At 45.8% G+C, this 21,117-nt stretch overlaps 1 long non-coding RNA gene across 1 annotated transcript in view; it reads right to left on the bottom strand.

Moving 5' to 3' along the window:
- The window catches only part of LOC123741697 (uncharacterized), a 183,887-nt gene that overhangs the window by 18,525 nt on the left and 144,245 nt on the right, over positions 1-21,117 (bottom strand). Inside the window, exon 4 of the long non-coding RNA XR_006769219.1 lies at positions 20,870-20,920. This is a non-coding gene — a long non-coding RNA (uncharacterized lncRNA). The remainder of the gene's footprint in view (positions 1-20,869; positions 20,921-21,117) is intronic.

Consider the following 21,117-nt stretch of genomic DNA (forward strand, 5'->3'; position numbering starts at 1 on the left):
TGGCCATGAAAACTGTAAGATTGAGATTAGCCAATGTAATTTAGTCATCGGCTGCATTAATGAATCGTACTGCTTTTGAAAGATGTTTTTGAATCATGTGATGAGGGGGATAGAGTGTGACTGCTGGAAACGTAGACTGGAGAGACTGGTAATCTAGCAACACAGAGGAAGCCTGGGGAAAGGAACTCTTGTTTACCTGCATTGTTTAGCCTGGATCAATCATGTGCTGAACCTTCAATTTGTCCTACTATTGTAGTAAGATAGTGATAGAAATGATATGTGACAACATGTGTACTACATTTGTTCTAATTCCCGTAGTATATTTTAGGCCTAGTTGACATATTTTAAATGGTTTATTAACTAATTATACATTCCAACATAGACCCACGTGTTTAAACATTTAGTACATGCACATATATTTTATTAAATCAATATATTGTGACTCTTCATGAGGAAACCAGTCATATACCCAGGTAGCATAACGCCAACAATGCTTCACTTTGTAGATATACTCAGCTGGAACATGGCGTACTACAAGTATGCAGCTTGGTCTGTTTTCTATGATATTCAGACCCAAAACTGCAACCAAGGCTTTGCCCACAAGATGTCTCTGCACTGACAGGAATGTTGTGATCTCACACAGATCCTCCTGTCCTCAACCAACCCCAGCCCAGGCAGCCCAAGCTGCAGTCCTGCTCAGCCTCCAGCCAGAGCTCCAGAACCGCCCCACTCTGTCCCTCTCCAGAAGCAGTCAAAGGCAAACATGTCACATTGGGATCTATAATGCGACCCTCGCTGCACATAAGCATCATGCAGGCATTGACACAAGCCCAGCGAGGAGCAGTGTCCAAAATGGTACACTAACACACAATGTTTCCTGCGTCCTTCACTAAAATGAACTAAATCAATTGTCAAGCAACACAACGGGATAAGAGCTCCCTACTGGAGCGTGACCTTAACACTTCTCCTCTAGTCAGTAGGAAAAAGGCTCAGCTTTAGAAGATATTAAATCAGATGGAGAGAGAGAGAGAGAGAGAGAGAGAGAGAGAGAGAGAGAGAGAGAGAGAGAGAGAGAGAGAGAGAGAGAGAGAGACAGAGACAGAGACAGAGACAGAGACAGAGACAGAGACAGAGAGAGAGAGAGACAGAGAGAGAGAGAGAGAGACAGAGAGAGAGACAGAGAGAGAGAGAGAGACAGAGAGAGAGAGAGAGAGAGAGAGAGAGCAGAGACAGAGACAGAGACAGAGACAGAGAGAGAGAGAGACGAGAGAGAGACAGAGAGAGAGAGAGAGAGAGAGAGAGAGAGAGAGAGAGAGAGAGAGAGAGAGAGAGAGACAGAGAGAGAGAGACAGAGAGAGAGACAGAGAGAGAGAGAGAGAGAGAGAGAGAGAGAGAGAGAGAGAGAGAGAGAGAGAGAGAGAGAGGGGACCAGTGAATAATACATGGGGGAGATGAACACCATTGGAAACAATAGTGGTCCCGGTGGTCATTCTGCAGCTGTTCACATCACTCTCAGCATGCTGCTCACTCCTGGGCAGCTGATGCTTTATACCCTCTATCACACACAGCCCGCACCTGCTTCTGTACACACACACACACACACCGCTGGGCCCGCGGAGAGCCAGGCCACACAGCCAATAAAAGAAATATGAGCAGTCCATAGCACACATACAACAATTATTTTCTCCTAAGCACATGGGTACACCTTCATCCTAAATAAGACGACAACACAAATGCACATACCTTCCCTTACACAAGAACATACAGACATGCGCAGTGTGCACAATCTCAGCTTCTCTTTGTCTCTCCCCCACCCTCCCTCCTCCACTCCCTCTCCATCTCCCCCTCGGCAGAACTGACTAAAAGTAATTATACATGTTTAATAACTTCAAGGACTATAAAAAAATTATGTCGGGGGAGCATGGAGGTCCAGTTTAACGACAATTATAAAACAAGAGGGGCAGAGAGAGAGAGAGAGAGAGAGAGAGAGAGAGAGAGAGAGAGAGAGAGAGAGAGAGAGAGAGAGAGAGAGAGAGAGAGAGAGAGAGAGAGAGAGAGAGAGAGAGAGAGAATAGACTTGAGGAAGGAAGTATTGAGGCCTCGGAACATCCAGGGAATTGCATTACATGTAAGTAGTTCATGCCCGTCTCAGATGAAACTCTATTGGTATTAGAATAGCTGAACGTCTCTCTCCTCACTAGACTGATCACTCCACTCACTCCTCTCATCCTAGGATAGACTGTAGAAGACCCTGCTAGCTGTAGTTCACTCTATACACTAAAGCCCAGCCGCGCCATCCAGGCCAGTATTCCTCAGGAGTACAGTCTTTAAAAGTCAAACAGACAATGGCGATGAGGGGAAACCTGTTTCCGAGGCACTGGAGTGAAGCAAATCTCTCGTAGCTTGTATCCAGCATGAGACAGGCACTTGTGGGCCGACATGTATTAGTTTGAATTCCAGGAGACAGAGACGGGCAAAGCCATGGTGTCTGCTGTGATGCTGTGAGAAACACAGGCTGCTGAGGAAAGATCTGATTGTGTTGCTGTTTCAGACCGCCAGTGATCCAGGGGATATTTCCCACTTTTACAAATTCCGCTCTGCTCCGATTCAGTGCTGTTCTGCCTACTTTGTGTGCAGCATTGCATGAAAAGCCGCTGAATAACTTTGTCCGTGTTGTCAGAGCCTCTCATACAGTGAAAAGGCTCTCTATGTTAAGGTGATGGAAACACATAATGAACAGACAGCTTGCCCTAGCTTTATGACCTTGGCTAGGAATCTCATAATGTGCTTCCAGAACATCTTCTATCCTGACCATAGAGATAGAAGGAACAGAACTGCATAGCACAGCAAATATTACACAACTCTCTTATGTGATCTATAACAGTATAACAGAAAATAATGACTGCCTTATTCCTTCTATGTGTAGGGCTCTGTCCTTGGCTAGCGGCTAGCAGCCATGTTGTTCCTCTGTCTTTCTGACCTTGACCAGGTGGCACTGACCTGTCTAACCGGGCCCAGGCTGGCCAAGGCATCCGGTCTGCTGGCCAGTGTTGTGTGGAGGTGCCTGCTGCCCCGCCGGGCTGTGGGAGGGAGGTGTGAGGGGACACTGCTGGGCCGAAAGGACATTCCTTGGCCTCAGGCAAAACCCGGCGCAGCGCCGCAGCCCTCCACACACGCAGAGAGGAGGAATACGGAGGAACACAGAGCCACCGACCACACCCGTTTACACACACACATACAGTATGTGCATTAGAAACACATCAAGCACAACACATTCATGTATAGGCCGAATGAAACAAACAGGTACATGATGTATGTAGCCTACAATAGACACACATACATGCACGATCACTGAGCTAGGGAAACATACTGCCATGTGTCTCTCCTGCTGCTACTTCCGGCAGTCTGAGCCAAGGCCCACAGCCTCCCAGCTCTAGTAAGAGAGAGGAGCCAGGGACTGGACCCGCCTGCCAGCCTGCCCACACCCAGCCTCTCCAGCACCATACTGCCCCTGACACAAACCCAGTCAACCCAGGGACCAACCAGCCAGTAACATACACTAGCACAGAGGACTGGGAAACTGGGATACTATCCACTCATCCACACACACCAACATGTATTACAGCCTGCTATACACACAGAGACAGAACACATAGAACCTCATAGACACTTCTATTACTAGTATTGAAGTACTGGTGTGTCAGTATAAAATAACAGCATGTCCTTATGGATTACACATGGTTCTGTTCTATTCTAATACAGACATATGTATACCCACAGACTTACTGCTGCTGGTAGCGTTGATCATGCTGAGTGACAGAGGACTATTCTCCATCAGGGAGACGTTGCCTTGGCCTTAGAACATGGCTTCCCCTCCAGGCCCACAGGAAACTACTGGCTCACTGCTGACTCACTCTCTCTGTGTGTGTGTGTGTGTGTGTGTGTGTGTGTGTGTGTGTGTGTGTGTGTGTGTGTGTGTGTGTGTGTGTGTGTGTGGGTGTGCGTGCGTGCGTGCGTGCGTGCGTGCGTGCGTGCGTATTCTTTACATTTGTCATGGTTCAGGTATAGTTGGACTCATGGTAACAAATGAGGTCCCAGGGAAAAGGTGATGATGTGTGATGAAATGAAAGCCAGTATAGAGTCATAATACTCAAACCTATACTAACACCACAGTCAACACCAGGCTCCTATTCTCAGCAGAGACATAATGACACGGGACATGTAAAGCTATTGTTTCCTGTAACCCGGGTCTCTCTGATCATTAGACACATGCAGAAAGGCAGGCAGCGTTCATTTGACGTCAATGACCCGGCTGCCTCGCCGTCTATTCCAGGGCTTTCGCAGGAAGGATGGCTGTGACAGGTTGACGGCGCTGTGCCTTAGGAAAGACAATTCCAATCCCCAGCGCCATTCAGATAGCGCCATTCAGAATAGAAATAGACACAATGGAATAACTGAAGTGTATCATGTACTGCCATGTAAAACAACCTTTGGGCTAATTGTTTTCTATTCGGCGGGAGACAATAGGAGTTTGGGAAGCGCCAGGTGCCTCACTAACTGACTCTCAAACACCACTATGGCAGAAACCCCTTTGTTATTCGCTCACACACAGCTTCCAATGATTCAACACGTCAAACCCCAGCAGCAGTAATGTAATTCATATCATAACACTGAGCCAATGAGAACTGATGCTTGATTCTTTCTCTCCAATAGCTAAAGAGTACATCGAGTCAATTTGCTGAATTATTCAATGGGTTAGCTATATTAGTTATAGTGGAATGGTGTATCGCTGTGGCGTTGTGGAGTCACGTGATGTTTCTAGATGGTATGTACACTATGAGGGCAGGTTCACCACTGAACCATTTCATTCTTAGCATCCTATTCCCATATCAGAATATTGTCTATTTCCTGTTTGGAATATTGACTTGACATGATGAAGCCGACCCTAGAATCAGCTTCCTATTGGCTGCTGCCATCATCAAAGACAGAAAAACAGCATCTGACATCCCAACAATTCCGCCAAATTCTCCATATTTCATTCGGTCTGTCGATATGAGGGTTGACATTTAAATGAACATTCTCACGCACGGCCAAGGTCTAATTTGATCAATGCATAACAAGAATCCCCACTTATAGCGATGTGCATGCCTCCCTACATCTGTCACCATGGTGAATGGAGACCTCCACATGACCTGCTCAACAAAAACACTTCAACACAGACACAGGAGTCAGCCATCTGAGCCACCCACTACCACACTCACCACTTCAACCAGCATGGCTGCAGGCACCGACCTGTGTGTGAACACAGACACAGCAGAGGACTGGCATGGACATTTGATGGAAAGGACTTCAAATACATGTAAGGGTCCAAGGGTCTATGGTAATGCTTTGTAGACACACTCGTACATAAAACACACCTATTCCTCTACATTCTAGCACAACTGTACACCTATTATATATAATATTATTATTCCTATATTATTGTGTGTTTAACATAAACACGGACACAAAACGGCACACACAAACCTATACCCTATCACACTTAGACATACTCCTATACAACGCCCTCACACATCCCTGGTTCCGTGTGGGTCTTATGAAACCATGTGACCTCTGGTGCCAGCGACCCTGCCAGTGAGAGCTCTAGCCTGGGAGACAGATCCACAGCGTTTAACTCCTGGCCCCTGTGAATGGCTATAGGTCACTACAGTTTCATCTCCTCAGCGCAGACACACAGAGGTCACCAGGTGGCTTTTATTGGAGTTTTATGTGAGGAGAAATAGGAGATTTTCCTAGGCAGACTAAATCCTTCCCCTGGGCTGGGAGATAGCCCAGCGAAAACCATATAGCCAGGTCAATAAGAGCCCAGATGCCAAATCTCCTTAAAGTCGCTCTTTATTCATGAATATGTGCTGAAACAATCTTTTGGGGGTTTAAGAGGAGATTGCATGCAGAAAACAGGCCGTCCTAATCCACTTTGGTTAGCGTCTTGAATGGAAATGAAAATGAGCCCAACAGCAAGGCGGATGATATTCCACCCTTGGCTGTTTTGCTACATTTCAGGCTCTCGTATAGCTTTTCTCAAACCGCCACTAGAAATATAATGGTTACCATGATAAAAATAGTAGTGGGGTTAACCCCTTACACTGGTGGGAATTGGCCTATATGGATAGGGCTAAATTGAAATGTTTTCCGACAGAAGAAATACGGAAAGCATACGCATGGTAAAAATGAAAAGGGAACAGTTTGTAGATTAGGGGACAATTATTAGACTAAAGATAAGGACACAAAGTTCAAGCACACTTGTAGTTGTTTTGTTTGGAACACAGCCCTGCATCCCCGCCTTTACACAATTACTGTTGTTGTTTACGCAATCCAAAAACGGTCCATTAACTAATCACAATCTGGGTCAGCTGGGCATCATTTGAAAGCTTGCCAACATGACTAGCTAAATTATAAAATATGATCTTGAAGGCTTTCACAAGGCAATTCATAGAAGTAGATAGTCATTTTGTTGCACATTAAATGGAGTCATGCGGTCCGCGGCAAATGTTCTTCACAATACAACAACCATAGGCTCATTCTGTTCAGAACAACCCAGGGTATGGTGCCATGTCATCTTGTAACTGTACATCAAACATAGTGATCATAAACACTGACACTATCTTTGACATGAGTTTTATGATTTGGAAATGTGAAGTGTATGAAATTAAGGCAGCATTATAATCCTCAACGTCTCATCATTCAAAATACATTGAGTCCTCGTAATTTAAAGCGTTTCCCTCACTCAGACAACATTTTTGCAAAAGTTGCCCAATTACTGGGAGTGATTGAGGAAACTTCTGTCACGCGTGGTGCTGAAGTTCAGAACGGCTGTCAGTCTAAACCCATACAGCCCTGTGAGGTTCAGAGCCACAGCTCTGACATCATGTATAGCATGTTACTGTACAGGAACTGCATCCCAAACCTTCCATTTTCAACCTGTATGTTGGTACGAGTGTAAAGGGCTACAAGCAATATGACCAGGAATCCTGGCACTCTGCACAATGGTCTGCACAGTAACATCCATATTCAATACTAATTGTGCTAGTGTGCCAGTGAAGCGTGTGTACATGCCTTTGATTGAGTATGTGAGTGTGTGTTTACTTCTATGTGTTGGTGGGGATGTGCCCACCTGCTCTGCAATTTGACCCATTGAGAGCTGAGGCACAGCACACACCTGGTCTGGGTCTGTATGTGTGTGTGTGTGTGTGTGTGTGTGTGTGTGTGTGTGTGTGTGTGTGTGTGTGTGTGTGTGTGTGTGTGTGTGTGTGTGTGTGTGTGTGTGTGTGTGTGTGTGTGTGTGTGTGTGTGTGTGTATTGGTGTATTGGTAATGGTTAGAAGGCAAGTGATTATACATCATGACCCCGGGTACAAGAAGCACAGTGGGTCCAATCTGGTGCTCACTACCGCCCACTCTCTCTAACACACACACACACACACACACGCTGGCAGGCATCACACAAACACCCACATACACACGCAGGTATCACTCGCCCACAAACACACACGGATATGTGCACGGAGACACACACACACACGTGCCTGTGTCTCTCTACTCTCTCTCCCTCTCTCTCTCTTTCTATTTGTCTCTCTCTTAGCCAGGCAGCTCTACTCGTTCCCTCTGTTTTACACACATAATGAAACAGTGTCCTGGTCCTACACACTCCTCCACACACGTCCTTCTAATGAGATAAATTAGTGCTTTGCAACAGATGCATGGAATATACACTAATGGCTACCATCTGTCACTCATCTCTAGGAGACAGAGAGAGAATACAGCACTAAATCTGATCACCAGCCCTAGGCACAGCTAGGCCGAGAGAGAGAGAGAGAGAGAGAGAGAGAGAGAGAGAGAGAGAGAGAGAGAGAGAGAGAGAGAGAGAGAAGGCAAACAGGAGGGACATAAGAAATGTGTCACAATGTGGAGGGCCAGGCACTGGAGGCTTAGTGTAGGAGAAAGAGACGACAGTACACAAAGTCAGCCTAATGTCAACCTTTCTCTCAATGGTTTTCAGATATATTTTTATTTTCAGACTGCATCAAGCTCCCCCTTGACTCCCAGTAATTCCCTGTGTGGCGCTGGGAGCAGGCATAGTGTAGTGCTGTTTATCAGACAGCCATTCTCAGTTCACACCGTCTTCTCACTCCGCTGTATTAAAGTCAGAGTTTCATATATTCTGCTAATGTTGCCGCTACACTGCCACTGTTCAAATAGTCCCAAATCCATTTCTAGAAAATAATCTGGGGGTGAGCACTAATATATTTCAGCCTGGTTCCTTAAAGCCACGCTGTGCATTAGCACGCTGCTTATGATGGAAGCCAGGGAAGACAATAAGAAACAAAGGATGATATAAAACAGAGAAGCAACGTAGCTCGGTAAACAGCAGTGAGAGCAATGACTGACCCTGGGAAGCTACCTTGTAAATGGTCCATGAGAACAAATGGACCTAAACCCAGACAACATCTGCATGGACTTGGCCATCATTCATTTTAACTGGAAGAAGCAATTACAACAAGTGGAAATGAATTGCTAGTTGTTCTGAGGAGATGAGATTGGAAAAGTTCCCACTTGTTTTATAGATTATAAACGAGATATGTGGCGAGAGATGTTGATTCCAATAAAACTTTTATTTTATAATCATTTTATGTACATACATAAAAGTATGAGGAGAAATTATTAATGTCATAATATCGAAAATAATGATCACCAAAAAATGTGATAACCCTCATGTTATTGAAGCAGCTTTGGGTTTGCAGAGCATTCATTTGATAATGGCCACAGTCACCCATCACACTGCACAACATAAACTAGCAATCCCACCGCATCAACATTCCCTATGAAGCAATCTTATAAACATTACAGGCCTAATGAAAAAGTAGCAGATATCTCCTGCAGCCTCTCATAAAGACCCTAGTGAAATCCTCAGATCAGGCTATAAACAACATCCCAGGCAGAAATGAGCAAACCCTGTTACCCTTTTAGAACTTGTTACAATTTCCAATTAAGCAGTAATGAAGATATTTTGGTCTGTATTGCTCGGTACAGCTGACTACATTATAACACAATGTTCAGCAGGCATAGGAACCCATGACGTCAACACAACCCTCATTAAAGCAGCATACCAACGGTGCAGAACAGGAACACACTCTCTCTACCCACTCCACAAAACACAAACATTTCTCTCTATCTTTCACCAAAACCTAACCGATTTGAAATGAGGACATTAAAATAGCCCATCACTGCACACAGGAAATGATAGCGCTGCCTCAACCTTGTATGCAAATATTATATTTCAAGCAAGCAGCAGCAGAGAGAAGGGGGAGAGAGAGAGGGGAGAGAGAGGGGGGAGAGAGAGGGGAGAGAGGGGAGAGAGAGAGGGGGAGAGAGAGGGGAGAGAGAGGGGGGGAGAGAGAGGGAGAGAGGGAGAGAGAGAGGGGAGAGAGAGAGGGGAGCGAGAGAGAGAGGGGAGAGAGAGAGGAGAGAGAGAGAGAGAGAGGGGAGAGAGAGAGGGGAGAGAGAGAGGCGTGCAGGCAGCAGCTCTGAATGTGTCTTATTGAGCAGATACTCCTGAGCTTAATAAAGCAGACCATCAGTGTCTCTGTGCTCATTTGCATGGCCAGTGTTAGCTAGCCTTGCACGGCAGCAGCTCCCTCCAACAATCCATTAGTTCTGCGAGGATGTTCAGTATAGCCATGCAAATAAGTGTGAAATTGCACTGTAATCAGTCATGTAAATGACACAGGATTTCTATCTAGGCATCATCGTTCCCCGCACTCGTTTATGAAATACTTGTGAGGGAAGGAGGGAGGGAAAAGAAAACAACATTAAAAACAATGAAAGAAGTGCTTCTGTTTTGACAGCGACAGAGAATAAAAAAATCATTAGCATGACATGAGCCAGACAGGCTTTGATTCTCTACTAAGAATTTAACTCCCTCAAACCAGTCTCCCATTGAAATTAGATTTGAAATATTCAGACACTGATCAAAAGTGTTCACCTAGGCAAGACTTAAGAGTCACAATCACTAGGAGTCTTCTTGTGTAAAGACTTCTCCTCTCCCCTTTGATGACAGGAAAGAGACAGAGGACGGGTGGCGGCACACCTACCAGATGAGAGAGCTTAACACGCCTGTATTCCTGTACTGTGAGGCGTACAGTACGTAACAGCCTGTTCTATATGGAATGTCTGGAGAAATATACTCATGGATATGGCAGCCAGTGGAAAAATAATTACACAGAATTTCATTCAACAAATACATGTTGGTAGCACTTTATTTTCCAGTATAGATGTATACTATGTCAATAAATACCTTGATAAAATCATAACTCTTTTGCAAAATGTAATTCAATATAGAAAATATATATATTATATATATATATATATATATATATATATAATCTGTGTACGGTTTCACTAGATCATGAAGGGTAAAAATATCTCTATCAAATATCATGTTAAATAAGACAAGCCATCTTTTCAAGACTCGTGTTGGCATAATAGACCAAGCAGTATAAAAAAGGAAGATTGATTTCCCATAATATGCAGTAGTCAGCCAATGGGACTGGTTCCATTAGGGTTGCTGATGTGACTGGAATCAGCTGCAGACTGCACTCATTGTATAGTCGTCTATATGAATAAGCTGATGGGAGTGAGTGACACATCGACCATCCACTCACTTTCACACAGTTCCCAATGATTCATTTTGAATATCGTGCTGTGAAATACAGCCAAACTGGATAATGTTCTGTGTGTGTGTGTGCGTGTGCGTGTGCGTGTGTGTGTCTGTAAGAGGGAGAGAGAAAGAGCAAAAAAAGAATGAGGAAGAGGAGGAAGAGGAAGGATCAGGAATCTGGCTCAAATGCAATCTCAGGAGAACAAGCTCATTGAGCTGACAGCCATCAGTAAATCCGTGTGGAGCGAGAACGAGTCCCTGTGGTCAAGCAGACAGAGGGAGAAAGAGAGAGAGAAGGGAGAAGATAGAGAGAACAGAGAGAGACCCAGCACACAGAGACACAGAGACAGATTTGATGAATACTGAGGCGCTCAAACAGACAGATGGGCTGATTTATGACTGACTGTGTGTTATGAAACATTATCTTAGTGTCGGTGAAATCAAAATAACATTTTGGGTGTAAACGTGGAGCCTGGACCTGCCAACAGATCCCCATGTGGTCCAATACATTCAGATGGCCCAGGATGCAGTGCCATGGAAAACAGTTGTGTTGTCGAACGACTGCACATTTGTTGTTTATTATGTTGTTTGGGGTAAATTGCATGCAGCTGTAAACATTGCCAATCGCATCCCACCTGCCAAAGTCAAATTAAGCCATCAAATCAATATCAAGAGTCTGGAGGAAAATGAAGGCCATTACCAGGCTATTGAATTGTATTTGTTCTCTATTCAAAATTAAAGGCTATTGACAGGCTGTTTTATTTAGTTCTCTATTCAACCACTCTCTGGTTAAAGTGGAGGAGTGGATGAGGCTGCATTTTAACTGCTGGCCCCTTTAATGCTGGGCTATAGAGCCACTTTATGATCCCACACAGGGGACTTGTGTATGCGGGGAGTGTATTGTGGCTGGCTGAACCCGGCTGAATACACACTGTGAATGTTTTGTTGTCAAATAATGAGAGAGTGTTGGGGTCCTACCTCACCGAGAGGCACAGCAAAGATTAGACACATCTCAGCACAGAACCATTGGTGAAATGTATCAATGTCGGTGTGCACCAATCCAGGGTTGCTTTCCCCCGTTCATGGTGGCTTCTCATTTGGAACCGGTAAACCAGTTGTCATGTGTATTTTCCACTCGGATAGTGATAGCTTCCAGCAGTGGCTCACAATCACCCCGCGTCTCATTGCTCGGGCACAAATACTCATCGGGTTGTCTGTCTAGCCTGCATGGGAGATGGAATCAGAACAATGACCACTGAAGAAAGGCAGGAGATGTGACAATTCAGTGGATGGTAAGAGTGGACAACGTAATTCAACCATTATAATTCAACTACATTTCAGCACTATGCAACTACAGTGCCAGGGTCTCACACATAAAAGTCAAACACGTTTAATGAAGAAATAACATGTTTAAAATAAACCAGCCATTCCCCAGCGTAAATACCATCACTGAGACCAATTAACCAAACCAGAGAGCATTTTGTGAAAGTAGCTCTGCATTTTTGAGTTATCATTAGTATGGTCATGGATAATAAGATCAGTGTATCCAACATTTTTCTGGCTACATTTTTCACAGAGCAGAAATCTCTCTACATATCACAGAGGTTGACTTTAGTCAGCTAGCTATATGTAGAGAACACACTGTAGCTGTTCTATAGTAATGCAAAGGGGTAGGGGATATCCAGGCCTGATGGGTTGAGAGGCCACGTCTCAGCCAGAGGATTTTGATCCCTCTCGTAGCGGCTAGCTAAATTAGCATGCAGAAGACAGAACTCAGAGGTGCCCTAGCCCTTAACTCAATCTCTCTCTCCCTCCTTTTTCTCCCCTTGCTTAGGTAATGGATTGTGGCTGCAGCTCCAGCCTTACACCCCTCCCTTCCCCTCAAGCCGGGCAGCGATGCAGGCAGACAGGCAGGGAGGGACGAATGCAGGCAGGGGGGGGGGGGGGGGGGGGGGGGGAGGCAGGCAGGCAGGCAGGCAGGCAGGCAGGCAGGCAGGCAGGGAGGGAGGGAGGGAGGCAGGCAGGCAGGCAGGGAGGGAGGGAGGCAGGCAGGGCCGGAGGGCATGTTACTGAGCTCCGGGTTCCTCCACAGTGACACTCACTAACTCTAAGGCTAGCTGTCCGAGCATACGCACCCAGCTCTCCAGGATGGCCAGGCAGCCTTAAGCGAAAGGTGCCATCCCCTCTCTTAAACAGATTGCCACTCGCGCCACCTCAAGCTGAATACCAATAAATGAAGGGGTTGCTTATCAAAATGAATGACGGGTAGCAAAAGGAGACAAAAAATAGCAAAAAAACTACAGCAGCAGCAATTTCAAACAGCACTTTTAGGGAATGGATGCAATTAAGCTGCAAACACTCAACGGATGTAGACGGGGCTAGAAACACTGAGTATGTTTTAGAGACATGTACTCCAGGAGTTTTAAGCATGCAGTTGTTAGAGGGGCCAGGCTGATTGAAATTCATTGGCAACATTTGCATGCAGCGCACAACATGGACGGGGGATCAGAGTTTGGAGGTCTCTGAACATCAGTTATAATTAACAAAACATTCCGGTGCATATGGGCTCCGGGGCACATGGGTAACCAATGGCAACAATGGCAGGGCTCAGGTTAAGAGGACGAACCAGGGGGCATCAGTACCATTATGGCCCCACCTGGAATATGGACGACGGCAAGAAGGCAATGCTAACCGCTACCCAGCTACACAGAACCAACCTGCAATATTAAATCTCCCTATTCCATCTTCCTATTATATTGTACTGTACAATGTGAATATGACACTGACAGTTATCTAAGAGTGTCATCTCGGTGAACAATTAATAGAACAGCGGGAACGTGAGGTCAGATATAATTAACAGATATGCAGCGCGAGGTATAATTGCTCAAGTCTCAAGCAAAGTAATTAAATAATTCAAAGTGAACCACTGAGAGGGAGAGAAAATGACAGAGCTTCTCCTCATCTCCCTCTAAGAGACTGGTGGAGGTAGGTGGTGGTGGAGGTAGGTGTTGGTGGTGGAGGTAGGTGGTGGTGATGTTGGAGGTAGGTGGTGGTGGAGGTAGGTGGTAGTGGTGGAGGTAGGTGGTGGTGGAGGTAGGTGTTGGTGGTGGAGGTAGGTGGGTGGTGGTGGAGGTAGGTGGTGGTGGTGGAGGTAGGTGGTGGTGGTGGAGGTAGGTGGTGGTGGTGGTGGTGGTAGGTGTGTGGTGGAGGTAGGTGGTGGTGGTGGTGGAGGTAGGTGTTGGTGGTGGAGGTAGGTGGTGGTGGTGGAGGTAGGTGGTGGTGGTGGGGGTGGTGGTGGTGGTGGTGGTGGTGGTGGTGGAGGTAGGTGGTGGTGGTGGTGAGGTAGGTGGTGGTGGAGGTAGGTGGTGTGTGAGTAGGTGGTGGTGGAGGTAGGTGTTGGTGGTGGAGGTAGGTGGTGGTGGTGGAGGTAGGTGGTGGTGGTGGTGGAGGTAGGTGGTGGTGGGGTGGTGGTGGTGGAGGTGGGTGGTGGTGGAGGTAGGTGGTGGTGGTGGAGGTAGGTGGGTGGTGGAGGTAGGTGGTGGAGGTAGGTGGTGGTGGAGGTGGTGGTGGAGGTGGGTTGGTATAGGTGGTGGTGGAGGTAGGTGGTGGTGGTGGTGGAGGTAGGTGGTGGTGGTGGAGGTAGGTGGTGGTGGTGGTGGAGGTAGGTGGTGGTGGTGGAGGTAGGTGGTGGTGGTGGTGGAGGTAGGTGGTGGTGGAGGTGGAGGTAGGTGGTGGTGGTGGTGGTGGAGGTAGGTGGTGGTGGTGGTGGAGGTAGGTGGTGGTGGTGGTGGTGGTGGTGGTGGAGGTAGGTGGTGGTGGTGGTGGTGGAGGTAGGTGGTGGTGGTGGTGGAGGTAGGTGGTGGTGGAGATAGCTGGTATTTATGCTGAGATGCTCCTCTCTGTAACACCGCCTCAGGGACAGATCTAACACACACCCAGCCATCAGAAGAAGAGGAAGAAACACTGGGATGGCTCTGAATCGGACGGCGGAAAGAGCTGACGTTCCGCCGAATGTTATTTGCACACAAAGGGAAAGCGCTCATCAGTTCCCCTGAGTCTAGGGCAAATCCTTCATCTGGGGCTTTTTTCCCTGTGTACCTCACAGAAGTTCAGACAGCATCTTAAGGTACACCTAATTGATGGAGCGGAGATCCTCTCATTATGATACATGCGGTAGGCCAGCCTGTCAGACAGAGAGTTCGTGGAGATCAGTGTTAAGGAAGTAGCAGAGCCATTATCAGTCTATATTTCACGTGTCACTGGGGGACGGAGGTGTCCCAAAATAGTTCTACTTTGAACCAAAGGGTTCTTCAAATGGTTCTCCTACTGAGGACAGCCAAATAACCATTTTAGGTTCTAGATAGCATATTTTCTTTCTAAGAGTGTAAGGTAACAGGTGAGGAATCTGGTTAGTCGGGTTTCACACGAAGATTATCAAACATTATGAAATCGAAAATTGCATTTCTCCACAGTCTGGTAGAACCGAAAGTCACTGTCAACCTTTGACTCCCGTCTCACGTTATATTGTGAGTAAGGGCCCCTACATGGTTCTGTGTTGAATGGTGGAGCTGGGCTATTATGTTCCAAGGTACATGTTATGAACACATATGCTTTGAACCAATCTGACTCTGAGGTCAAAGTAATGTATCTGGGAAGATTTGTAAAGCGCTTTACAGTGCGTGTTCCATTCCAGATATTTAAAAACGTTTGAAATGAAAAGGGATCCCAATTAAAGCAGCACAGTAGTGTAACTGCTTCTTGTTTTTTTTTTGTAACCAGTTTAAATATTTCTCCCTGGGAAAACCTCTAAAAACATACCTTTTTTCTGCCTGTACTGTGACTGTGAGCTCTGATAAAAACATACCTTTTTTCTGCCTGTACTGTGACTGTGAGCTCTGATAAAGCAGCCTAGACAGGCCTGAGCTCAAGCCATTTTGCCAGCCATTCAGGGAGATGAAAATGCAAAGCTAAAAATACTAGCTACACATTTCAAAAGGCAAGAGAAATGCATATATACACCAACTAGCAACAAGCCTTTCTCCTTAACTGCTGGGGAGAAAAGGCTTTTGGTCTCAACACATTAGACATTTTCAGTGAAACCCTTTAGAGTTAGACATACCTTCTCCTTCACAGTATGTATGGTCATGTTAAGGCCACCTAAGAGATACCAGCAGTAGCTTTAGATTCAGGTGAATCATCAAGGCTAATACCCCATCAGGATTTGCTAACATAATAAGTGTACTGTGCTAACATTACAGTACAATACGTATCTACTGGTGCTGTGGCCTTGCTATGGGTATATAGTCTTGTCTGTTGGATCACCTGTTGAAGAGCATCCATTTCAACATGGGGCCAGAGGTCGTGGTCCTGGCTGGGTGTTTGATTGGCAGGTGGGGAGCCACGATGCCCACAGCCCTGCCCCAGTGGAGCGCTGAGCGCCAGCGTCTGGGCTTGGGAGGGCCACAGTGCTGCTGACTAACAGAGCGTGTCTGCTGACAGTCAGTGTGTCTGACTGATAGGATCACCCCAGGAGGCTCTTCCAGGGCCTTTACAAAGTGCCTCTGATAGGCCAGGCCCATAGCTTTACCGCCGGGCCCTGCCAACAAATTAAATTTAAGCCCCACTAATGTATAGAGTAATCACAGAGTGGTGTTGATACATTTTTCAGCAGGGTTACCATGAGCACGACTGAAGGCTTTGCGTGGAATCAGAGATGGGCAGGAGCGGGGCGGGGCGGGGAGAAACAGCTGTCTGTAACCTTAGCAGGCCACTGGAATCCTCCACTTCTAAGGCAAGGACTCATATGAAAGAACAACAATAACATGCCATTATGAGATGTAACATTTTGCAGTGACCTGCGTTTCCAGGGGGAAATTTGAAAGAAAAGCAATTTCACATTAAACTATCTGACACAGAGCAGGTCATGGAATGGTGGTGAGGAGGGGGGAGACGGAGAGGAGGGGTGGGGGGCACTGAGCCCCCGTAACAGCCATTGGCCAACTAGAGCGAGACACACATTCCCTCTGCCGAGTTAAAAGGGCTGGAGTGGATGAAATTTCAAAGCCTCCCCTGCAGACAAACACTCCGCTTTGCACACATCAGTGCTGAGATGTTCAAATATTCCACTCCACAGTTGCAGCCTGGTTCTCTTCCCTGTACCGCCGCCGTATCAGACATGGAAGCACTGTGATTAATGAGACAGGAAAAATACCTCTCTCTTTTCTCCCATTGTGTTTTTATAAATTCAATGAAGCTAAAACTGCACTTAATTAAAAATGTGTCTCAGCGTCTTATTTCTCGGCAGCAGGCAATATAGGAAAATGAAAGGCAATTGGAGATAAGAGAGGATGGATTTACATGTGTGGGACCTTTGTCCCCTCCCACCTGTTATGACCAACAACGTAAAGTTTTGCAGCTGGGGTTGATTAGCCAGCTAGAAGATAGCATACATCATAGGAAACCTTTTAGAAACTGAACACATAGCTAGCTACACTTCTCTGCATGCACAAGAACACAGTCATCTGAGCGTCATGGTGCAATGCTACTTCATGTCAATCTTCTCTTCCTCTCATTTAGAATCGTTTGTTATGAATATACTGGACGTGTAGGAACACTGTAAATACTCTAGAAAGAACATTGCATTGACATATTGATACATGATTGTGATTTTGTAACTGCTTTGTAATTTCATGGAGTTGATCCGTTGGCAACTGATGAGCAATTCCTATGTCATTTGTGCAATAGTTAACATTGCTCAATATAATATCTTAAAACAAGGTATAATCAAATTCATGACCTTGGTCTGAGTGTGATTCATATGGGGAAGCCTCCAAAGTAGTGGGTCGGTTTTCTTACGTTCCATAGTTGCCTAGTTGTGAGACGTCAGAACAGAAGACTGGCTGGATCAGTAGGGATGGATCATGTGACATGATGACACACCTTACAGATATATATTATCTTCCTGTACACAGCTCTCTAACATCTGGCCTGCTGGTGTCAGATTCCTCCATCCACTAGCAGCATTATAGTATTATCACCCCCGCTCTCTCTGCCCTCTCTCTGCTAGCTAGCTATTACTACTACTACATGACTCTTGGAACGCCTTGGAGATCTGTGTCACAATCACTGAGTAATTACAGTGACTAATGTAAGGACCATTCTCGTGTCTAACCTCAGACATTCCATCAAGATCTGACTGGGAGGAAATGAATTGGCAGTGTAATAGATGTTACGTTCGGTTTGAACCCTGACAAACATATACTCTTTAGAACCAAGCTTCCTTTTCCCACAATTCCCTGGTGGGGGATGGTTTGCCAGCTCAGAAACAGAGAGTAGAGCTCAGGTTCTTTGCCCTTGTCATTGCATCTGCACTGACCTCTAAAAAAAAAGGACAACAAAGATCATATCACGAAACCAATACTAGCACCGACGGCCTTAGCACAAATTGATTTAGCCACCCAGAACTCACTCCCATCTCAATGAGGTGGCAGGATGCTCTCAGCATAAATCACTGTCACACAAACACCCTCTAGTGAAATGGGATTTTTATCTTTAGGATATTTTTTGGTTCAGTATGTCCCGGTTGGTGTCTAGCTCTGTGATAAGTGGTGGTGAGTGATGTGAAATAAACGGTTAGCGCATTACGCTAATATTGAGCTCTCACCGCATATAGGTGCTATCACATGGAGAGGGTGACACAGCTGTGGTCCCCTGTATTTCAGGAGGTAGTGCAGGGCCCTGTGTTATATGGCTCATAGATCACTAATGTGTGGGTGAGAGTTGTCTCCGGCTGCCGGCTTGGCGGGGATGAAGCACAGATATTTTATGGCACAACCGTCAGACGTAAGCATGAGACCGAGGCTACAATGAGGAGAAGACGACTAAAAATAGAAGATAAGCTTTTCCGAGGGGCCCCGGAGACAATAGTTTCATACTTTCCGTTGTGTACATTGGGATCAAGAACCAGTACAAAGCGTCTAACCGGAGCTATAAAGCACAAGACCCAGATAAACGAAGCAAAGAAAACCAGGCTATCCCAGAAGCACCCTCTATAAAGCATAGAATGACATGATAAATGCTCCAGTGTTTTAAATACACCAGGGTAGTCTGTTCTATCCTCCTTACAACTGACAACCTCTGTTGCTCACTTAATTACAGCCAAGCGCAACACACTACTGTATCAATTATCATGTGGCTATTTTTATCACAGTTTCACTCAGAACTTTTTACCTTCTTTTTATTGCTATTCTGCTCAGATCTTGTGGCTGAATTCCATTCCACACACAGAGCTGTACAAACATAAGGGGTTTAAGGATTCAGATTGGTGGAGGGGAACCTAATCTTCTGTAATTGGCGGAATGGTTCTCATTTTTATCGACTCACTTTAGAAAGCGGCGCTCGTCGACAGCCTGCTATCGTTCTAGGGATTTGAGGTGACTATTCATTTTCATAAGGGCCAGAAAAGGAAGGTCTGTCTGGATGTGAGCGCACGTGTTAGACCTGATCATCATTAATCAGACCAATACTACATCACTGAGCACCAGCCAGGTCACGGAAATGGACAAATAACACAAGAACAAACCTCTTTCATACATCACATTTGCAAAACCCACTGTTTAGCATGGTGAGATAATCCATTCTGGGGTTCATCATGGTAATGGTAAAAAAATTTAATGCTCTGCCAGCCAATAGCATCCTCTGCCTCACCAGATGCCTAGCTTCTGGATTTTGTTTAATTGCCATCTTCAGATCAATCTATATCCAAATGTCAACTGAATCTACAACAGAATTTTCCCTGCATTTTGTCAGCTGAATATCCAGTATATTTCCTTACATTAGAAAACAGAGGTTTTCTATGAGTCCTTATTTAATGGACTTGTAGTGAACTACACTAAGGCCTATTGTTATCCAGGCCTGAGAGAAAGGTGTTGTTGTGCTGACATACATCAGTCTACATGGCCAACTCTGTGTCCACCCCTGCTGACCTGTGTACCCATTAGCCTTGACATAGTGATGGGGCATGGTACTGTCTATATCAGCCCCACACTGAGAACACCCACTCTTCATCTGGTCCACATACACACAGCACGCATCACACACACACACGGGACAGCAGGTGGGTATGGACACTAGCATACTGATCTCTACTACACATTTGTGATACAAATACACTTCACACGTTTGGTGAACGCATAAACTGTACACAAACACGTGCATACATAGTCCCACATGTAGGACTACTGTGTACACACGTATGCAAATGAACATGGATATTCATGCACTCCCATGTGGCCACGCATGTACAAATAAACACAGCTACAAGCAGACTGAAAATACACACACATATGTTGGTGGCAACTTAATTGGGGAGGATGGTCTCGTGGTAATGGCTGGAGCGGAATTAATGGAATGGTATCAAATACATCAAACACATGGTTTCCAGGTGTATGATGCCATTCCATTTACTGCATTTCAGCCATTATTATGAGCCATCCTCTCCTCAGCAGCCTCCACTGGTTCACCCATAAATAAACACACACACACAATAAAAATACAGTCACATATGATCACCCATAGAGAATACAGACTTGTTTGAACACACACACACAGACACACACACACACACACACAACACAAATATTATTCTTAAATCTCTGTTTATCTTACACATGTCCACTGTTCAAATGACAACAGTGGACCCCTCTCGGTAGTGGTAACAGGAACACAGTAGGAAACAGAAAAGCCTCAATATCAAAACAGAAGAGTCAGTCAATATGGAAAGTGAGAAGTTAAGGTAAAAGAGAGACCCTGGTGATCAGTGTGCTGACCCGCTCCACGCTAACTGTCGTCAACAACATCCCAACCATTCACACACAGAACCGTCTACCACATCAAGACCCGCCCCCTCCTCTTCCCCCTCAGCCATTCCACCATCCTCAGAGAAACCCCTACACAGCACTAGCTACTTCTCTCACAGCACTATTTATCCTCTCTCTTCCCTCCTTCTCTCCCTCTCTCTGTCTCTCCTCCTTTCTCTCTGTCGCAGCCGCCACGTTCTCAGTGCGCCGCGGTCGAGAACATAAAAGGGTTGAGAATAAAAGACAAACCGACGTTGGGAAAGATGGAGATGGAAAATTAGCATAAGAATACTCACAGTGGGTTGGGGCTGGAGCGTGGCGGTGGTCCTCTCTCTGTCAGATACAACCTGCACACAAGATTGAGAAAAAAAGAAAACTAGGCTGTGAAAGCGGCAAAGAGAGAGGAGGAGAAAAGAGGAAGGAGGGGGGGCACATCATCCAACGCACGCGCCACACAAGACATAAAGAAATAAAGAATTCCTCGAGGAAGTTAGAAAAAAAAACAGAGCGCAGAGGAGGAGAGAGGGAAAAAAAGAAGAGAGGG

Source organism: Salmo salar, chromosome ssa03 (genome assembly GCF_905237065.1).
Source record: "Salmo salar chromosome ssa03, Ssal_v3.1, whole genome shotgun sequence".
NCBI classification, from domain to species: domain Eukaryota; kingdom Metazoa; phylum Chordata; class Actinopteri; order Salmoniformes; family Salmonidae; genus Salmo; species Salmo salar.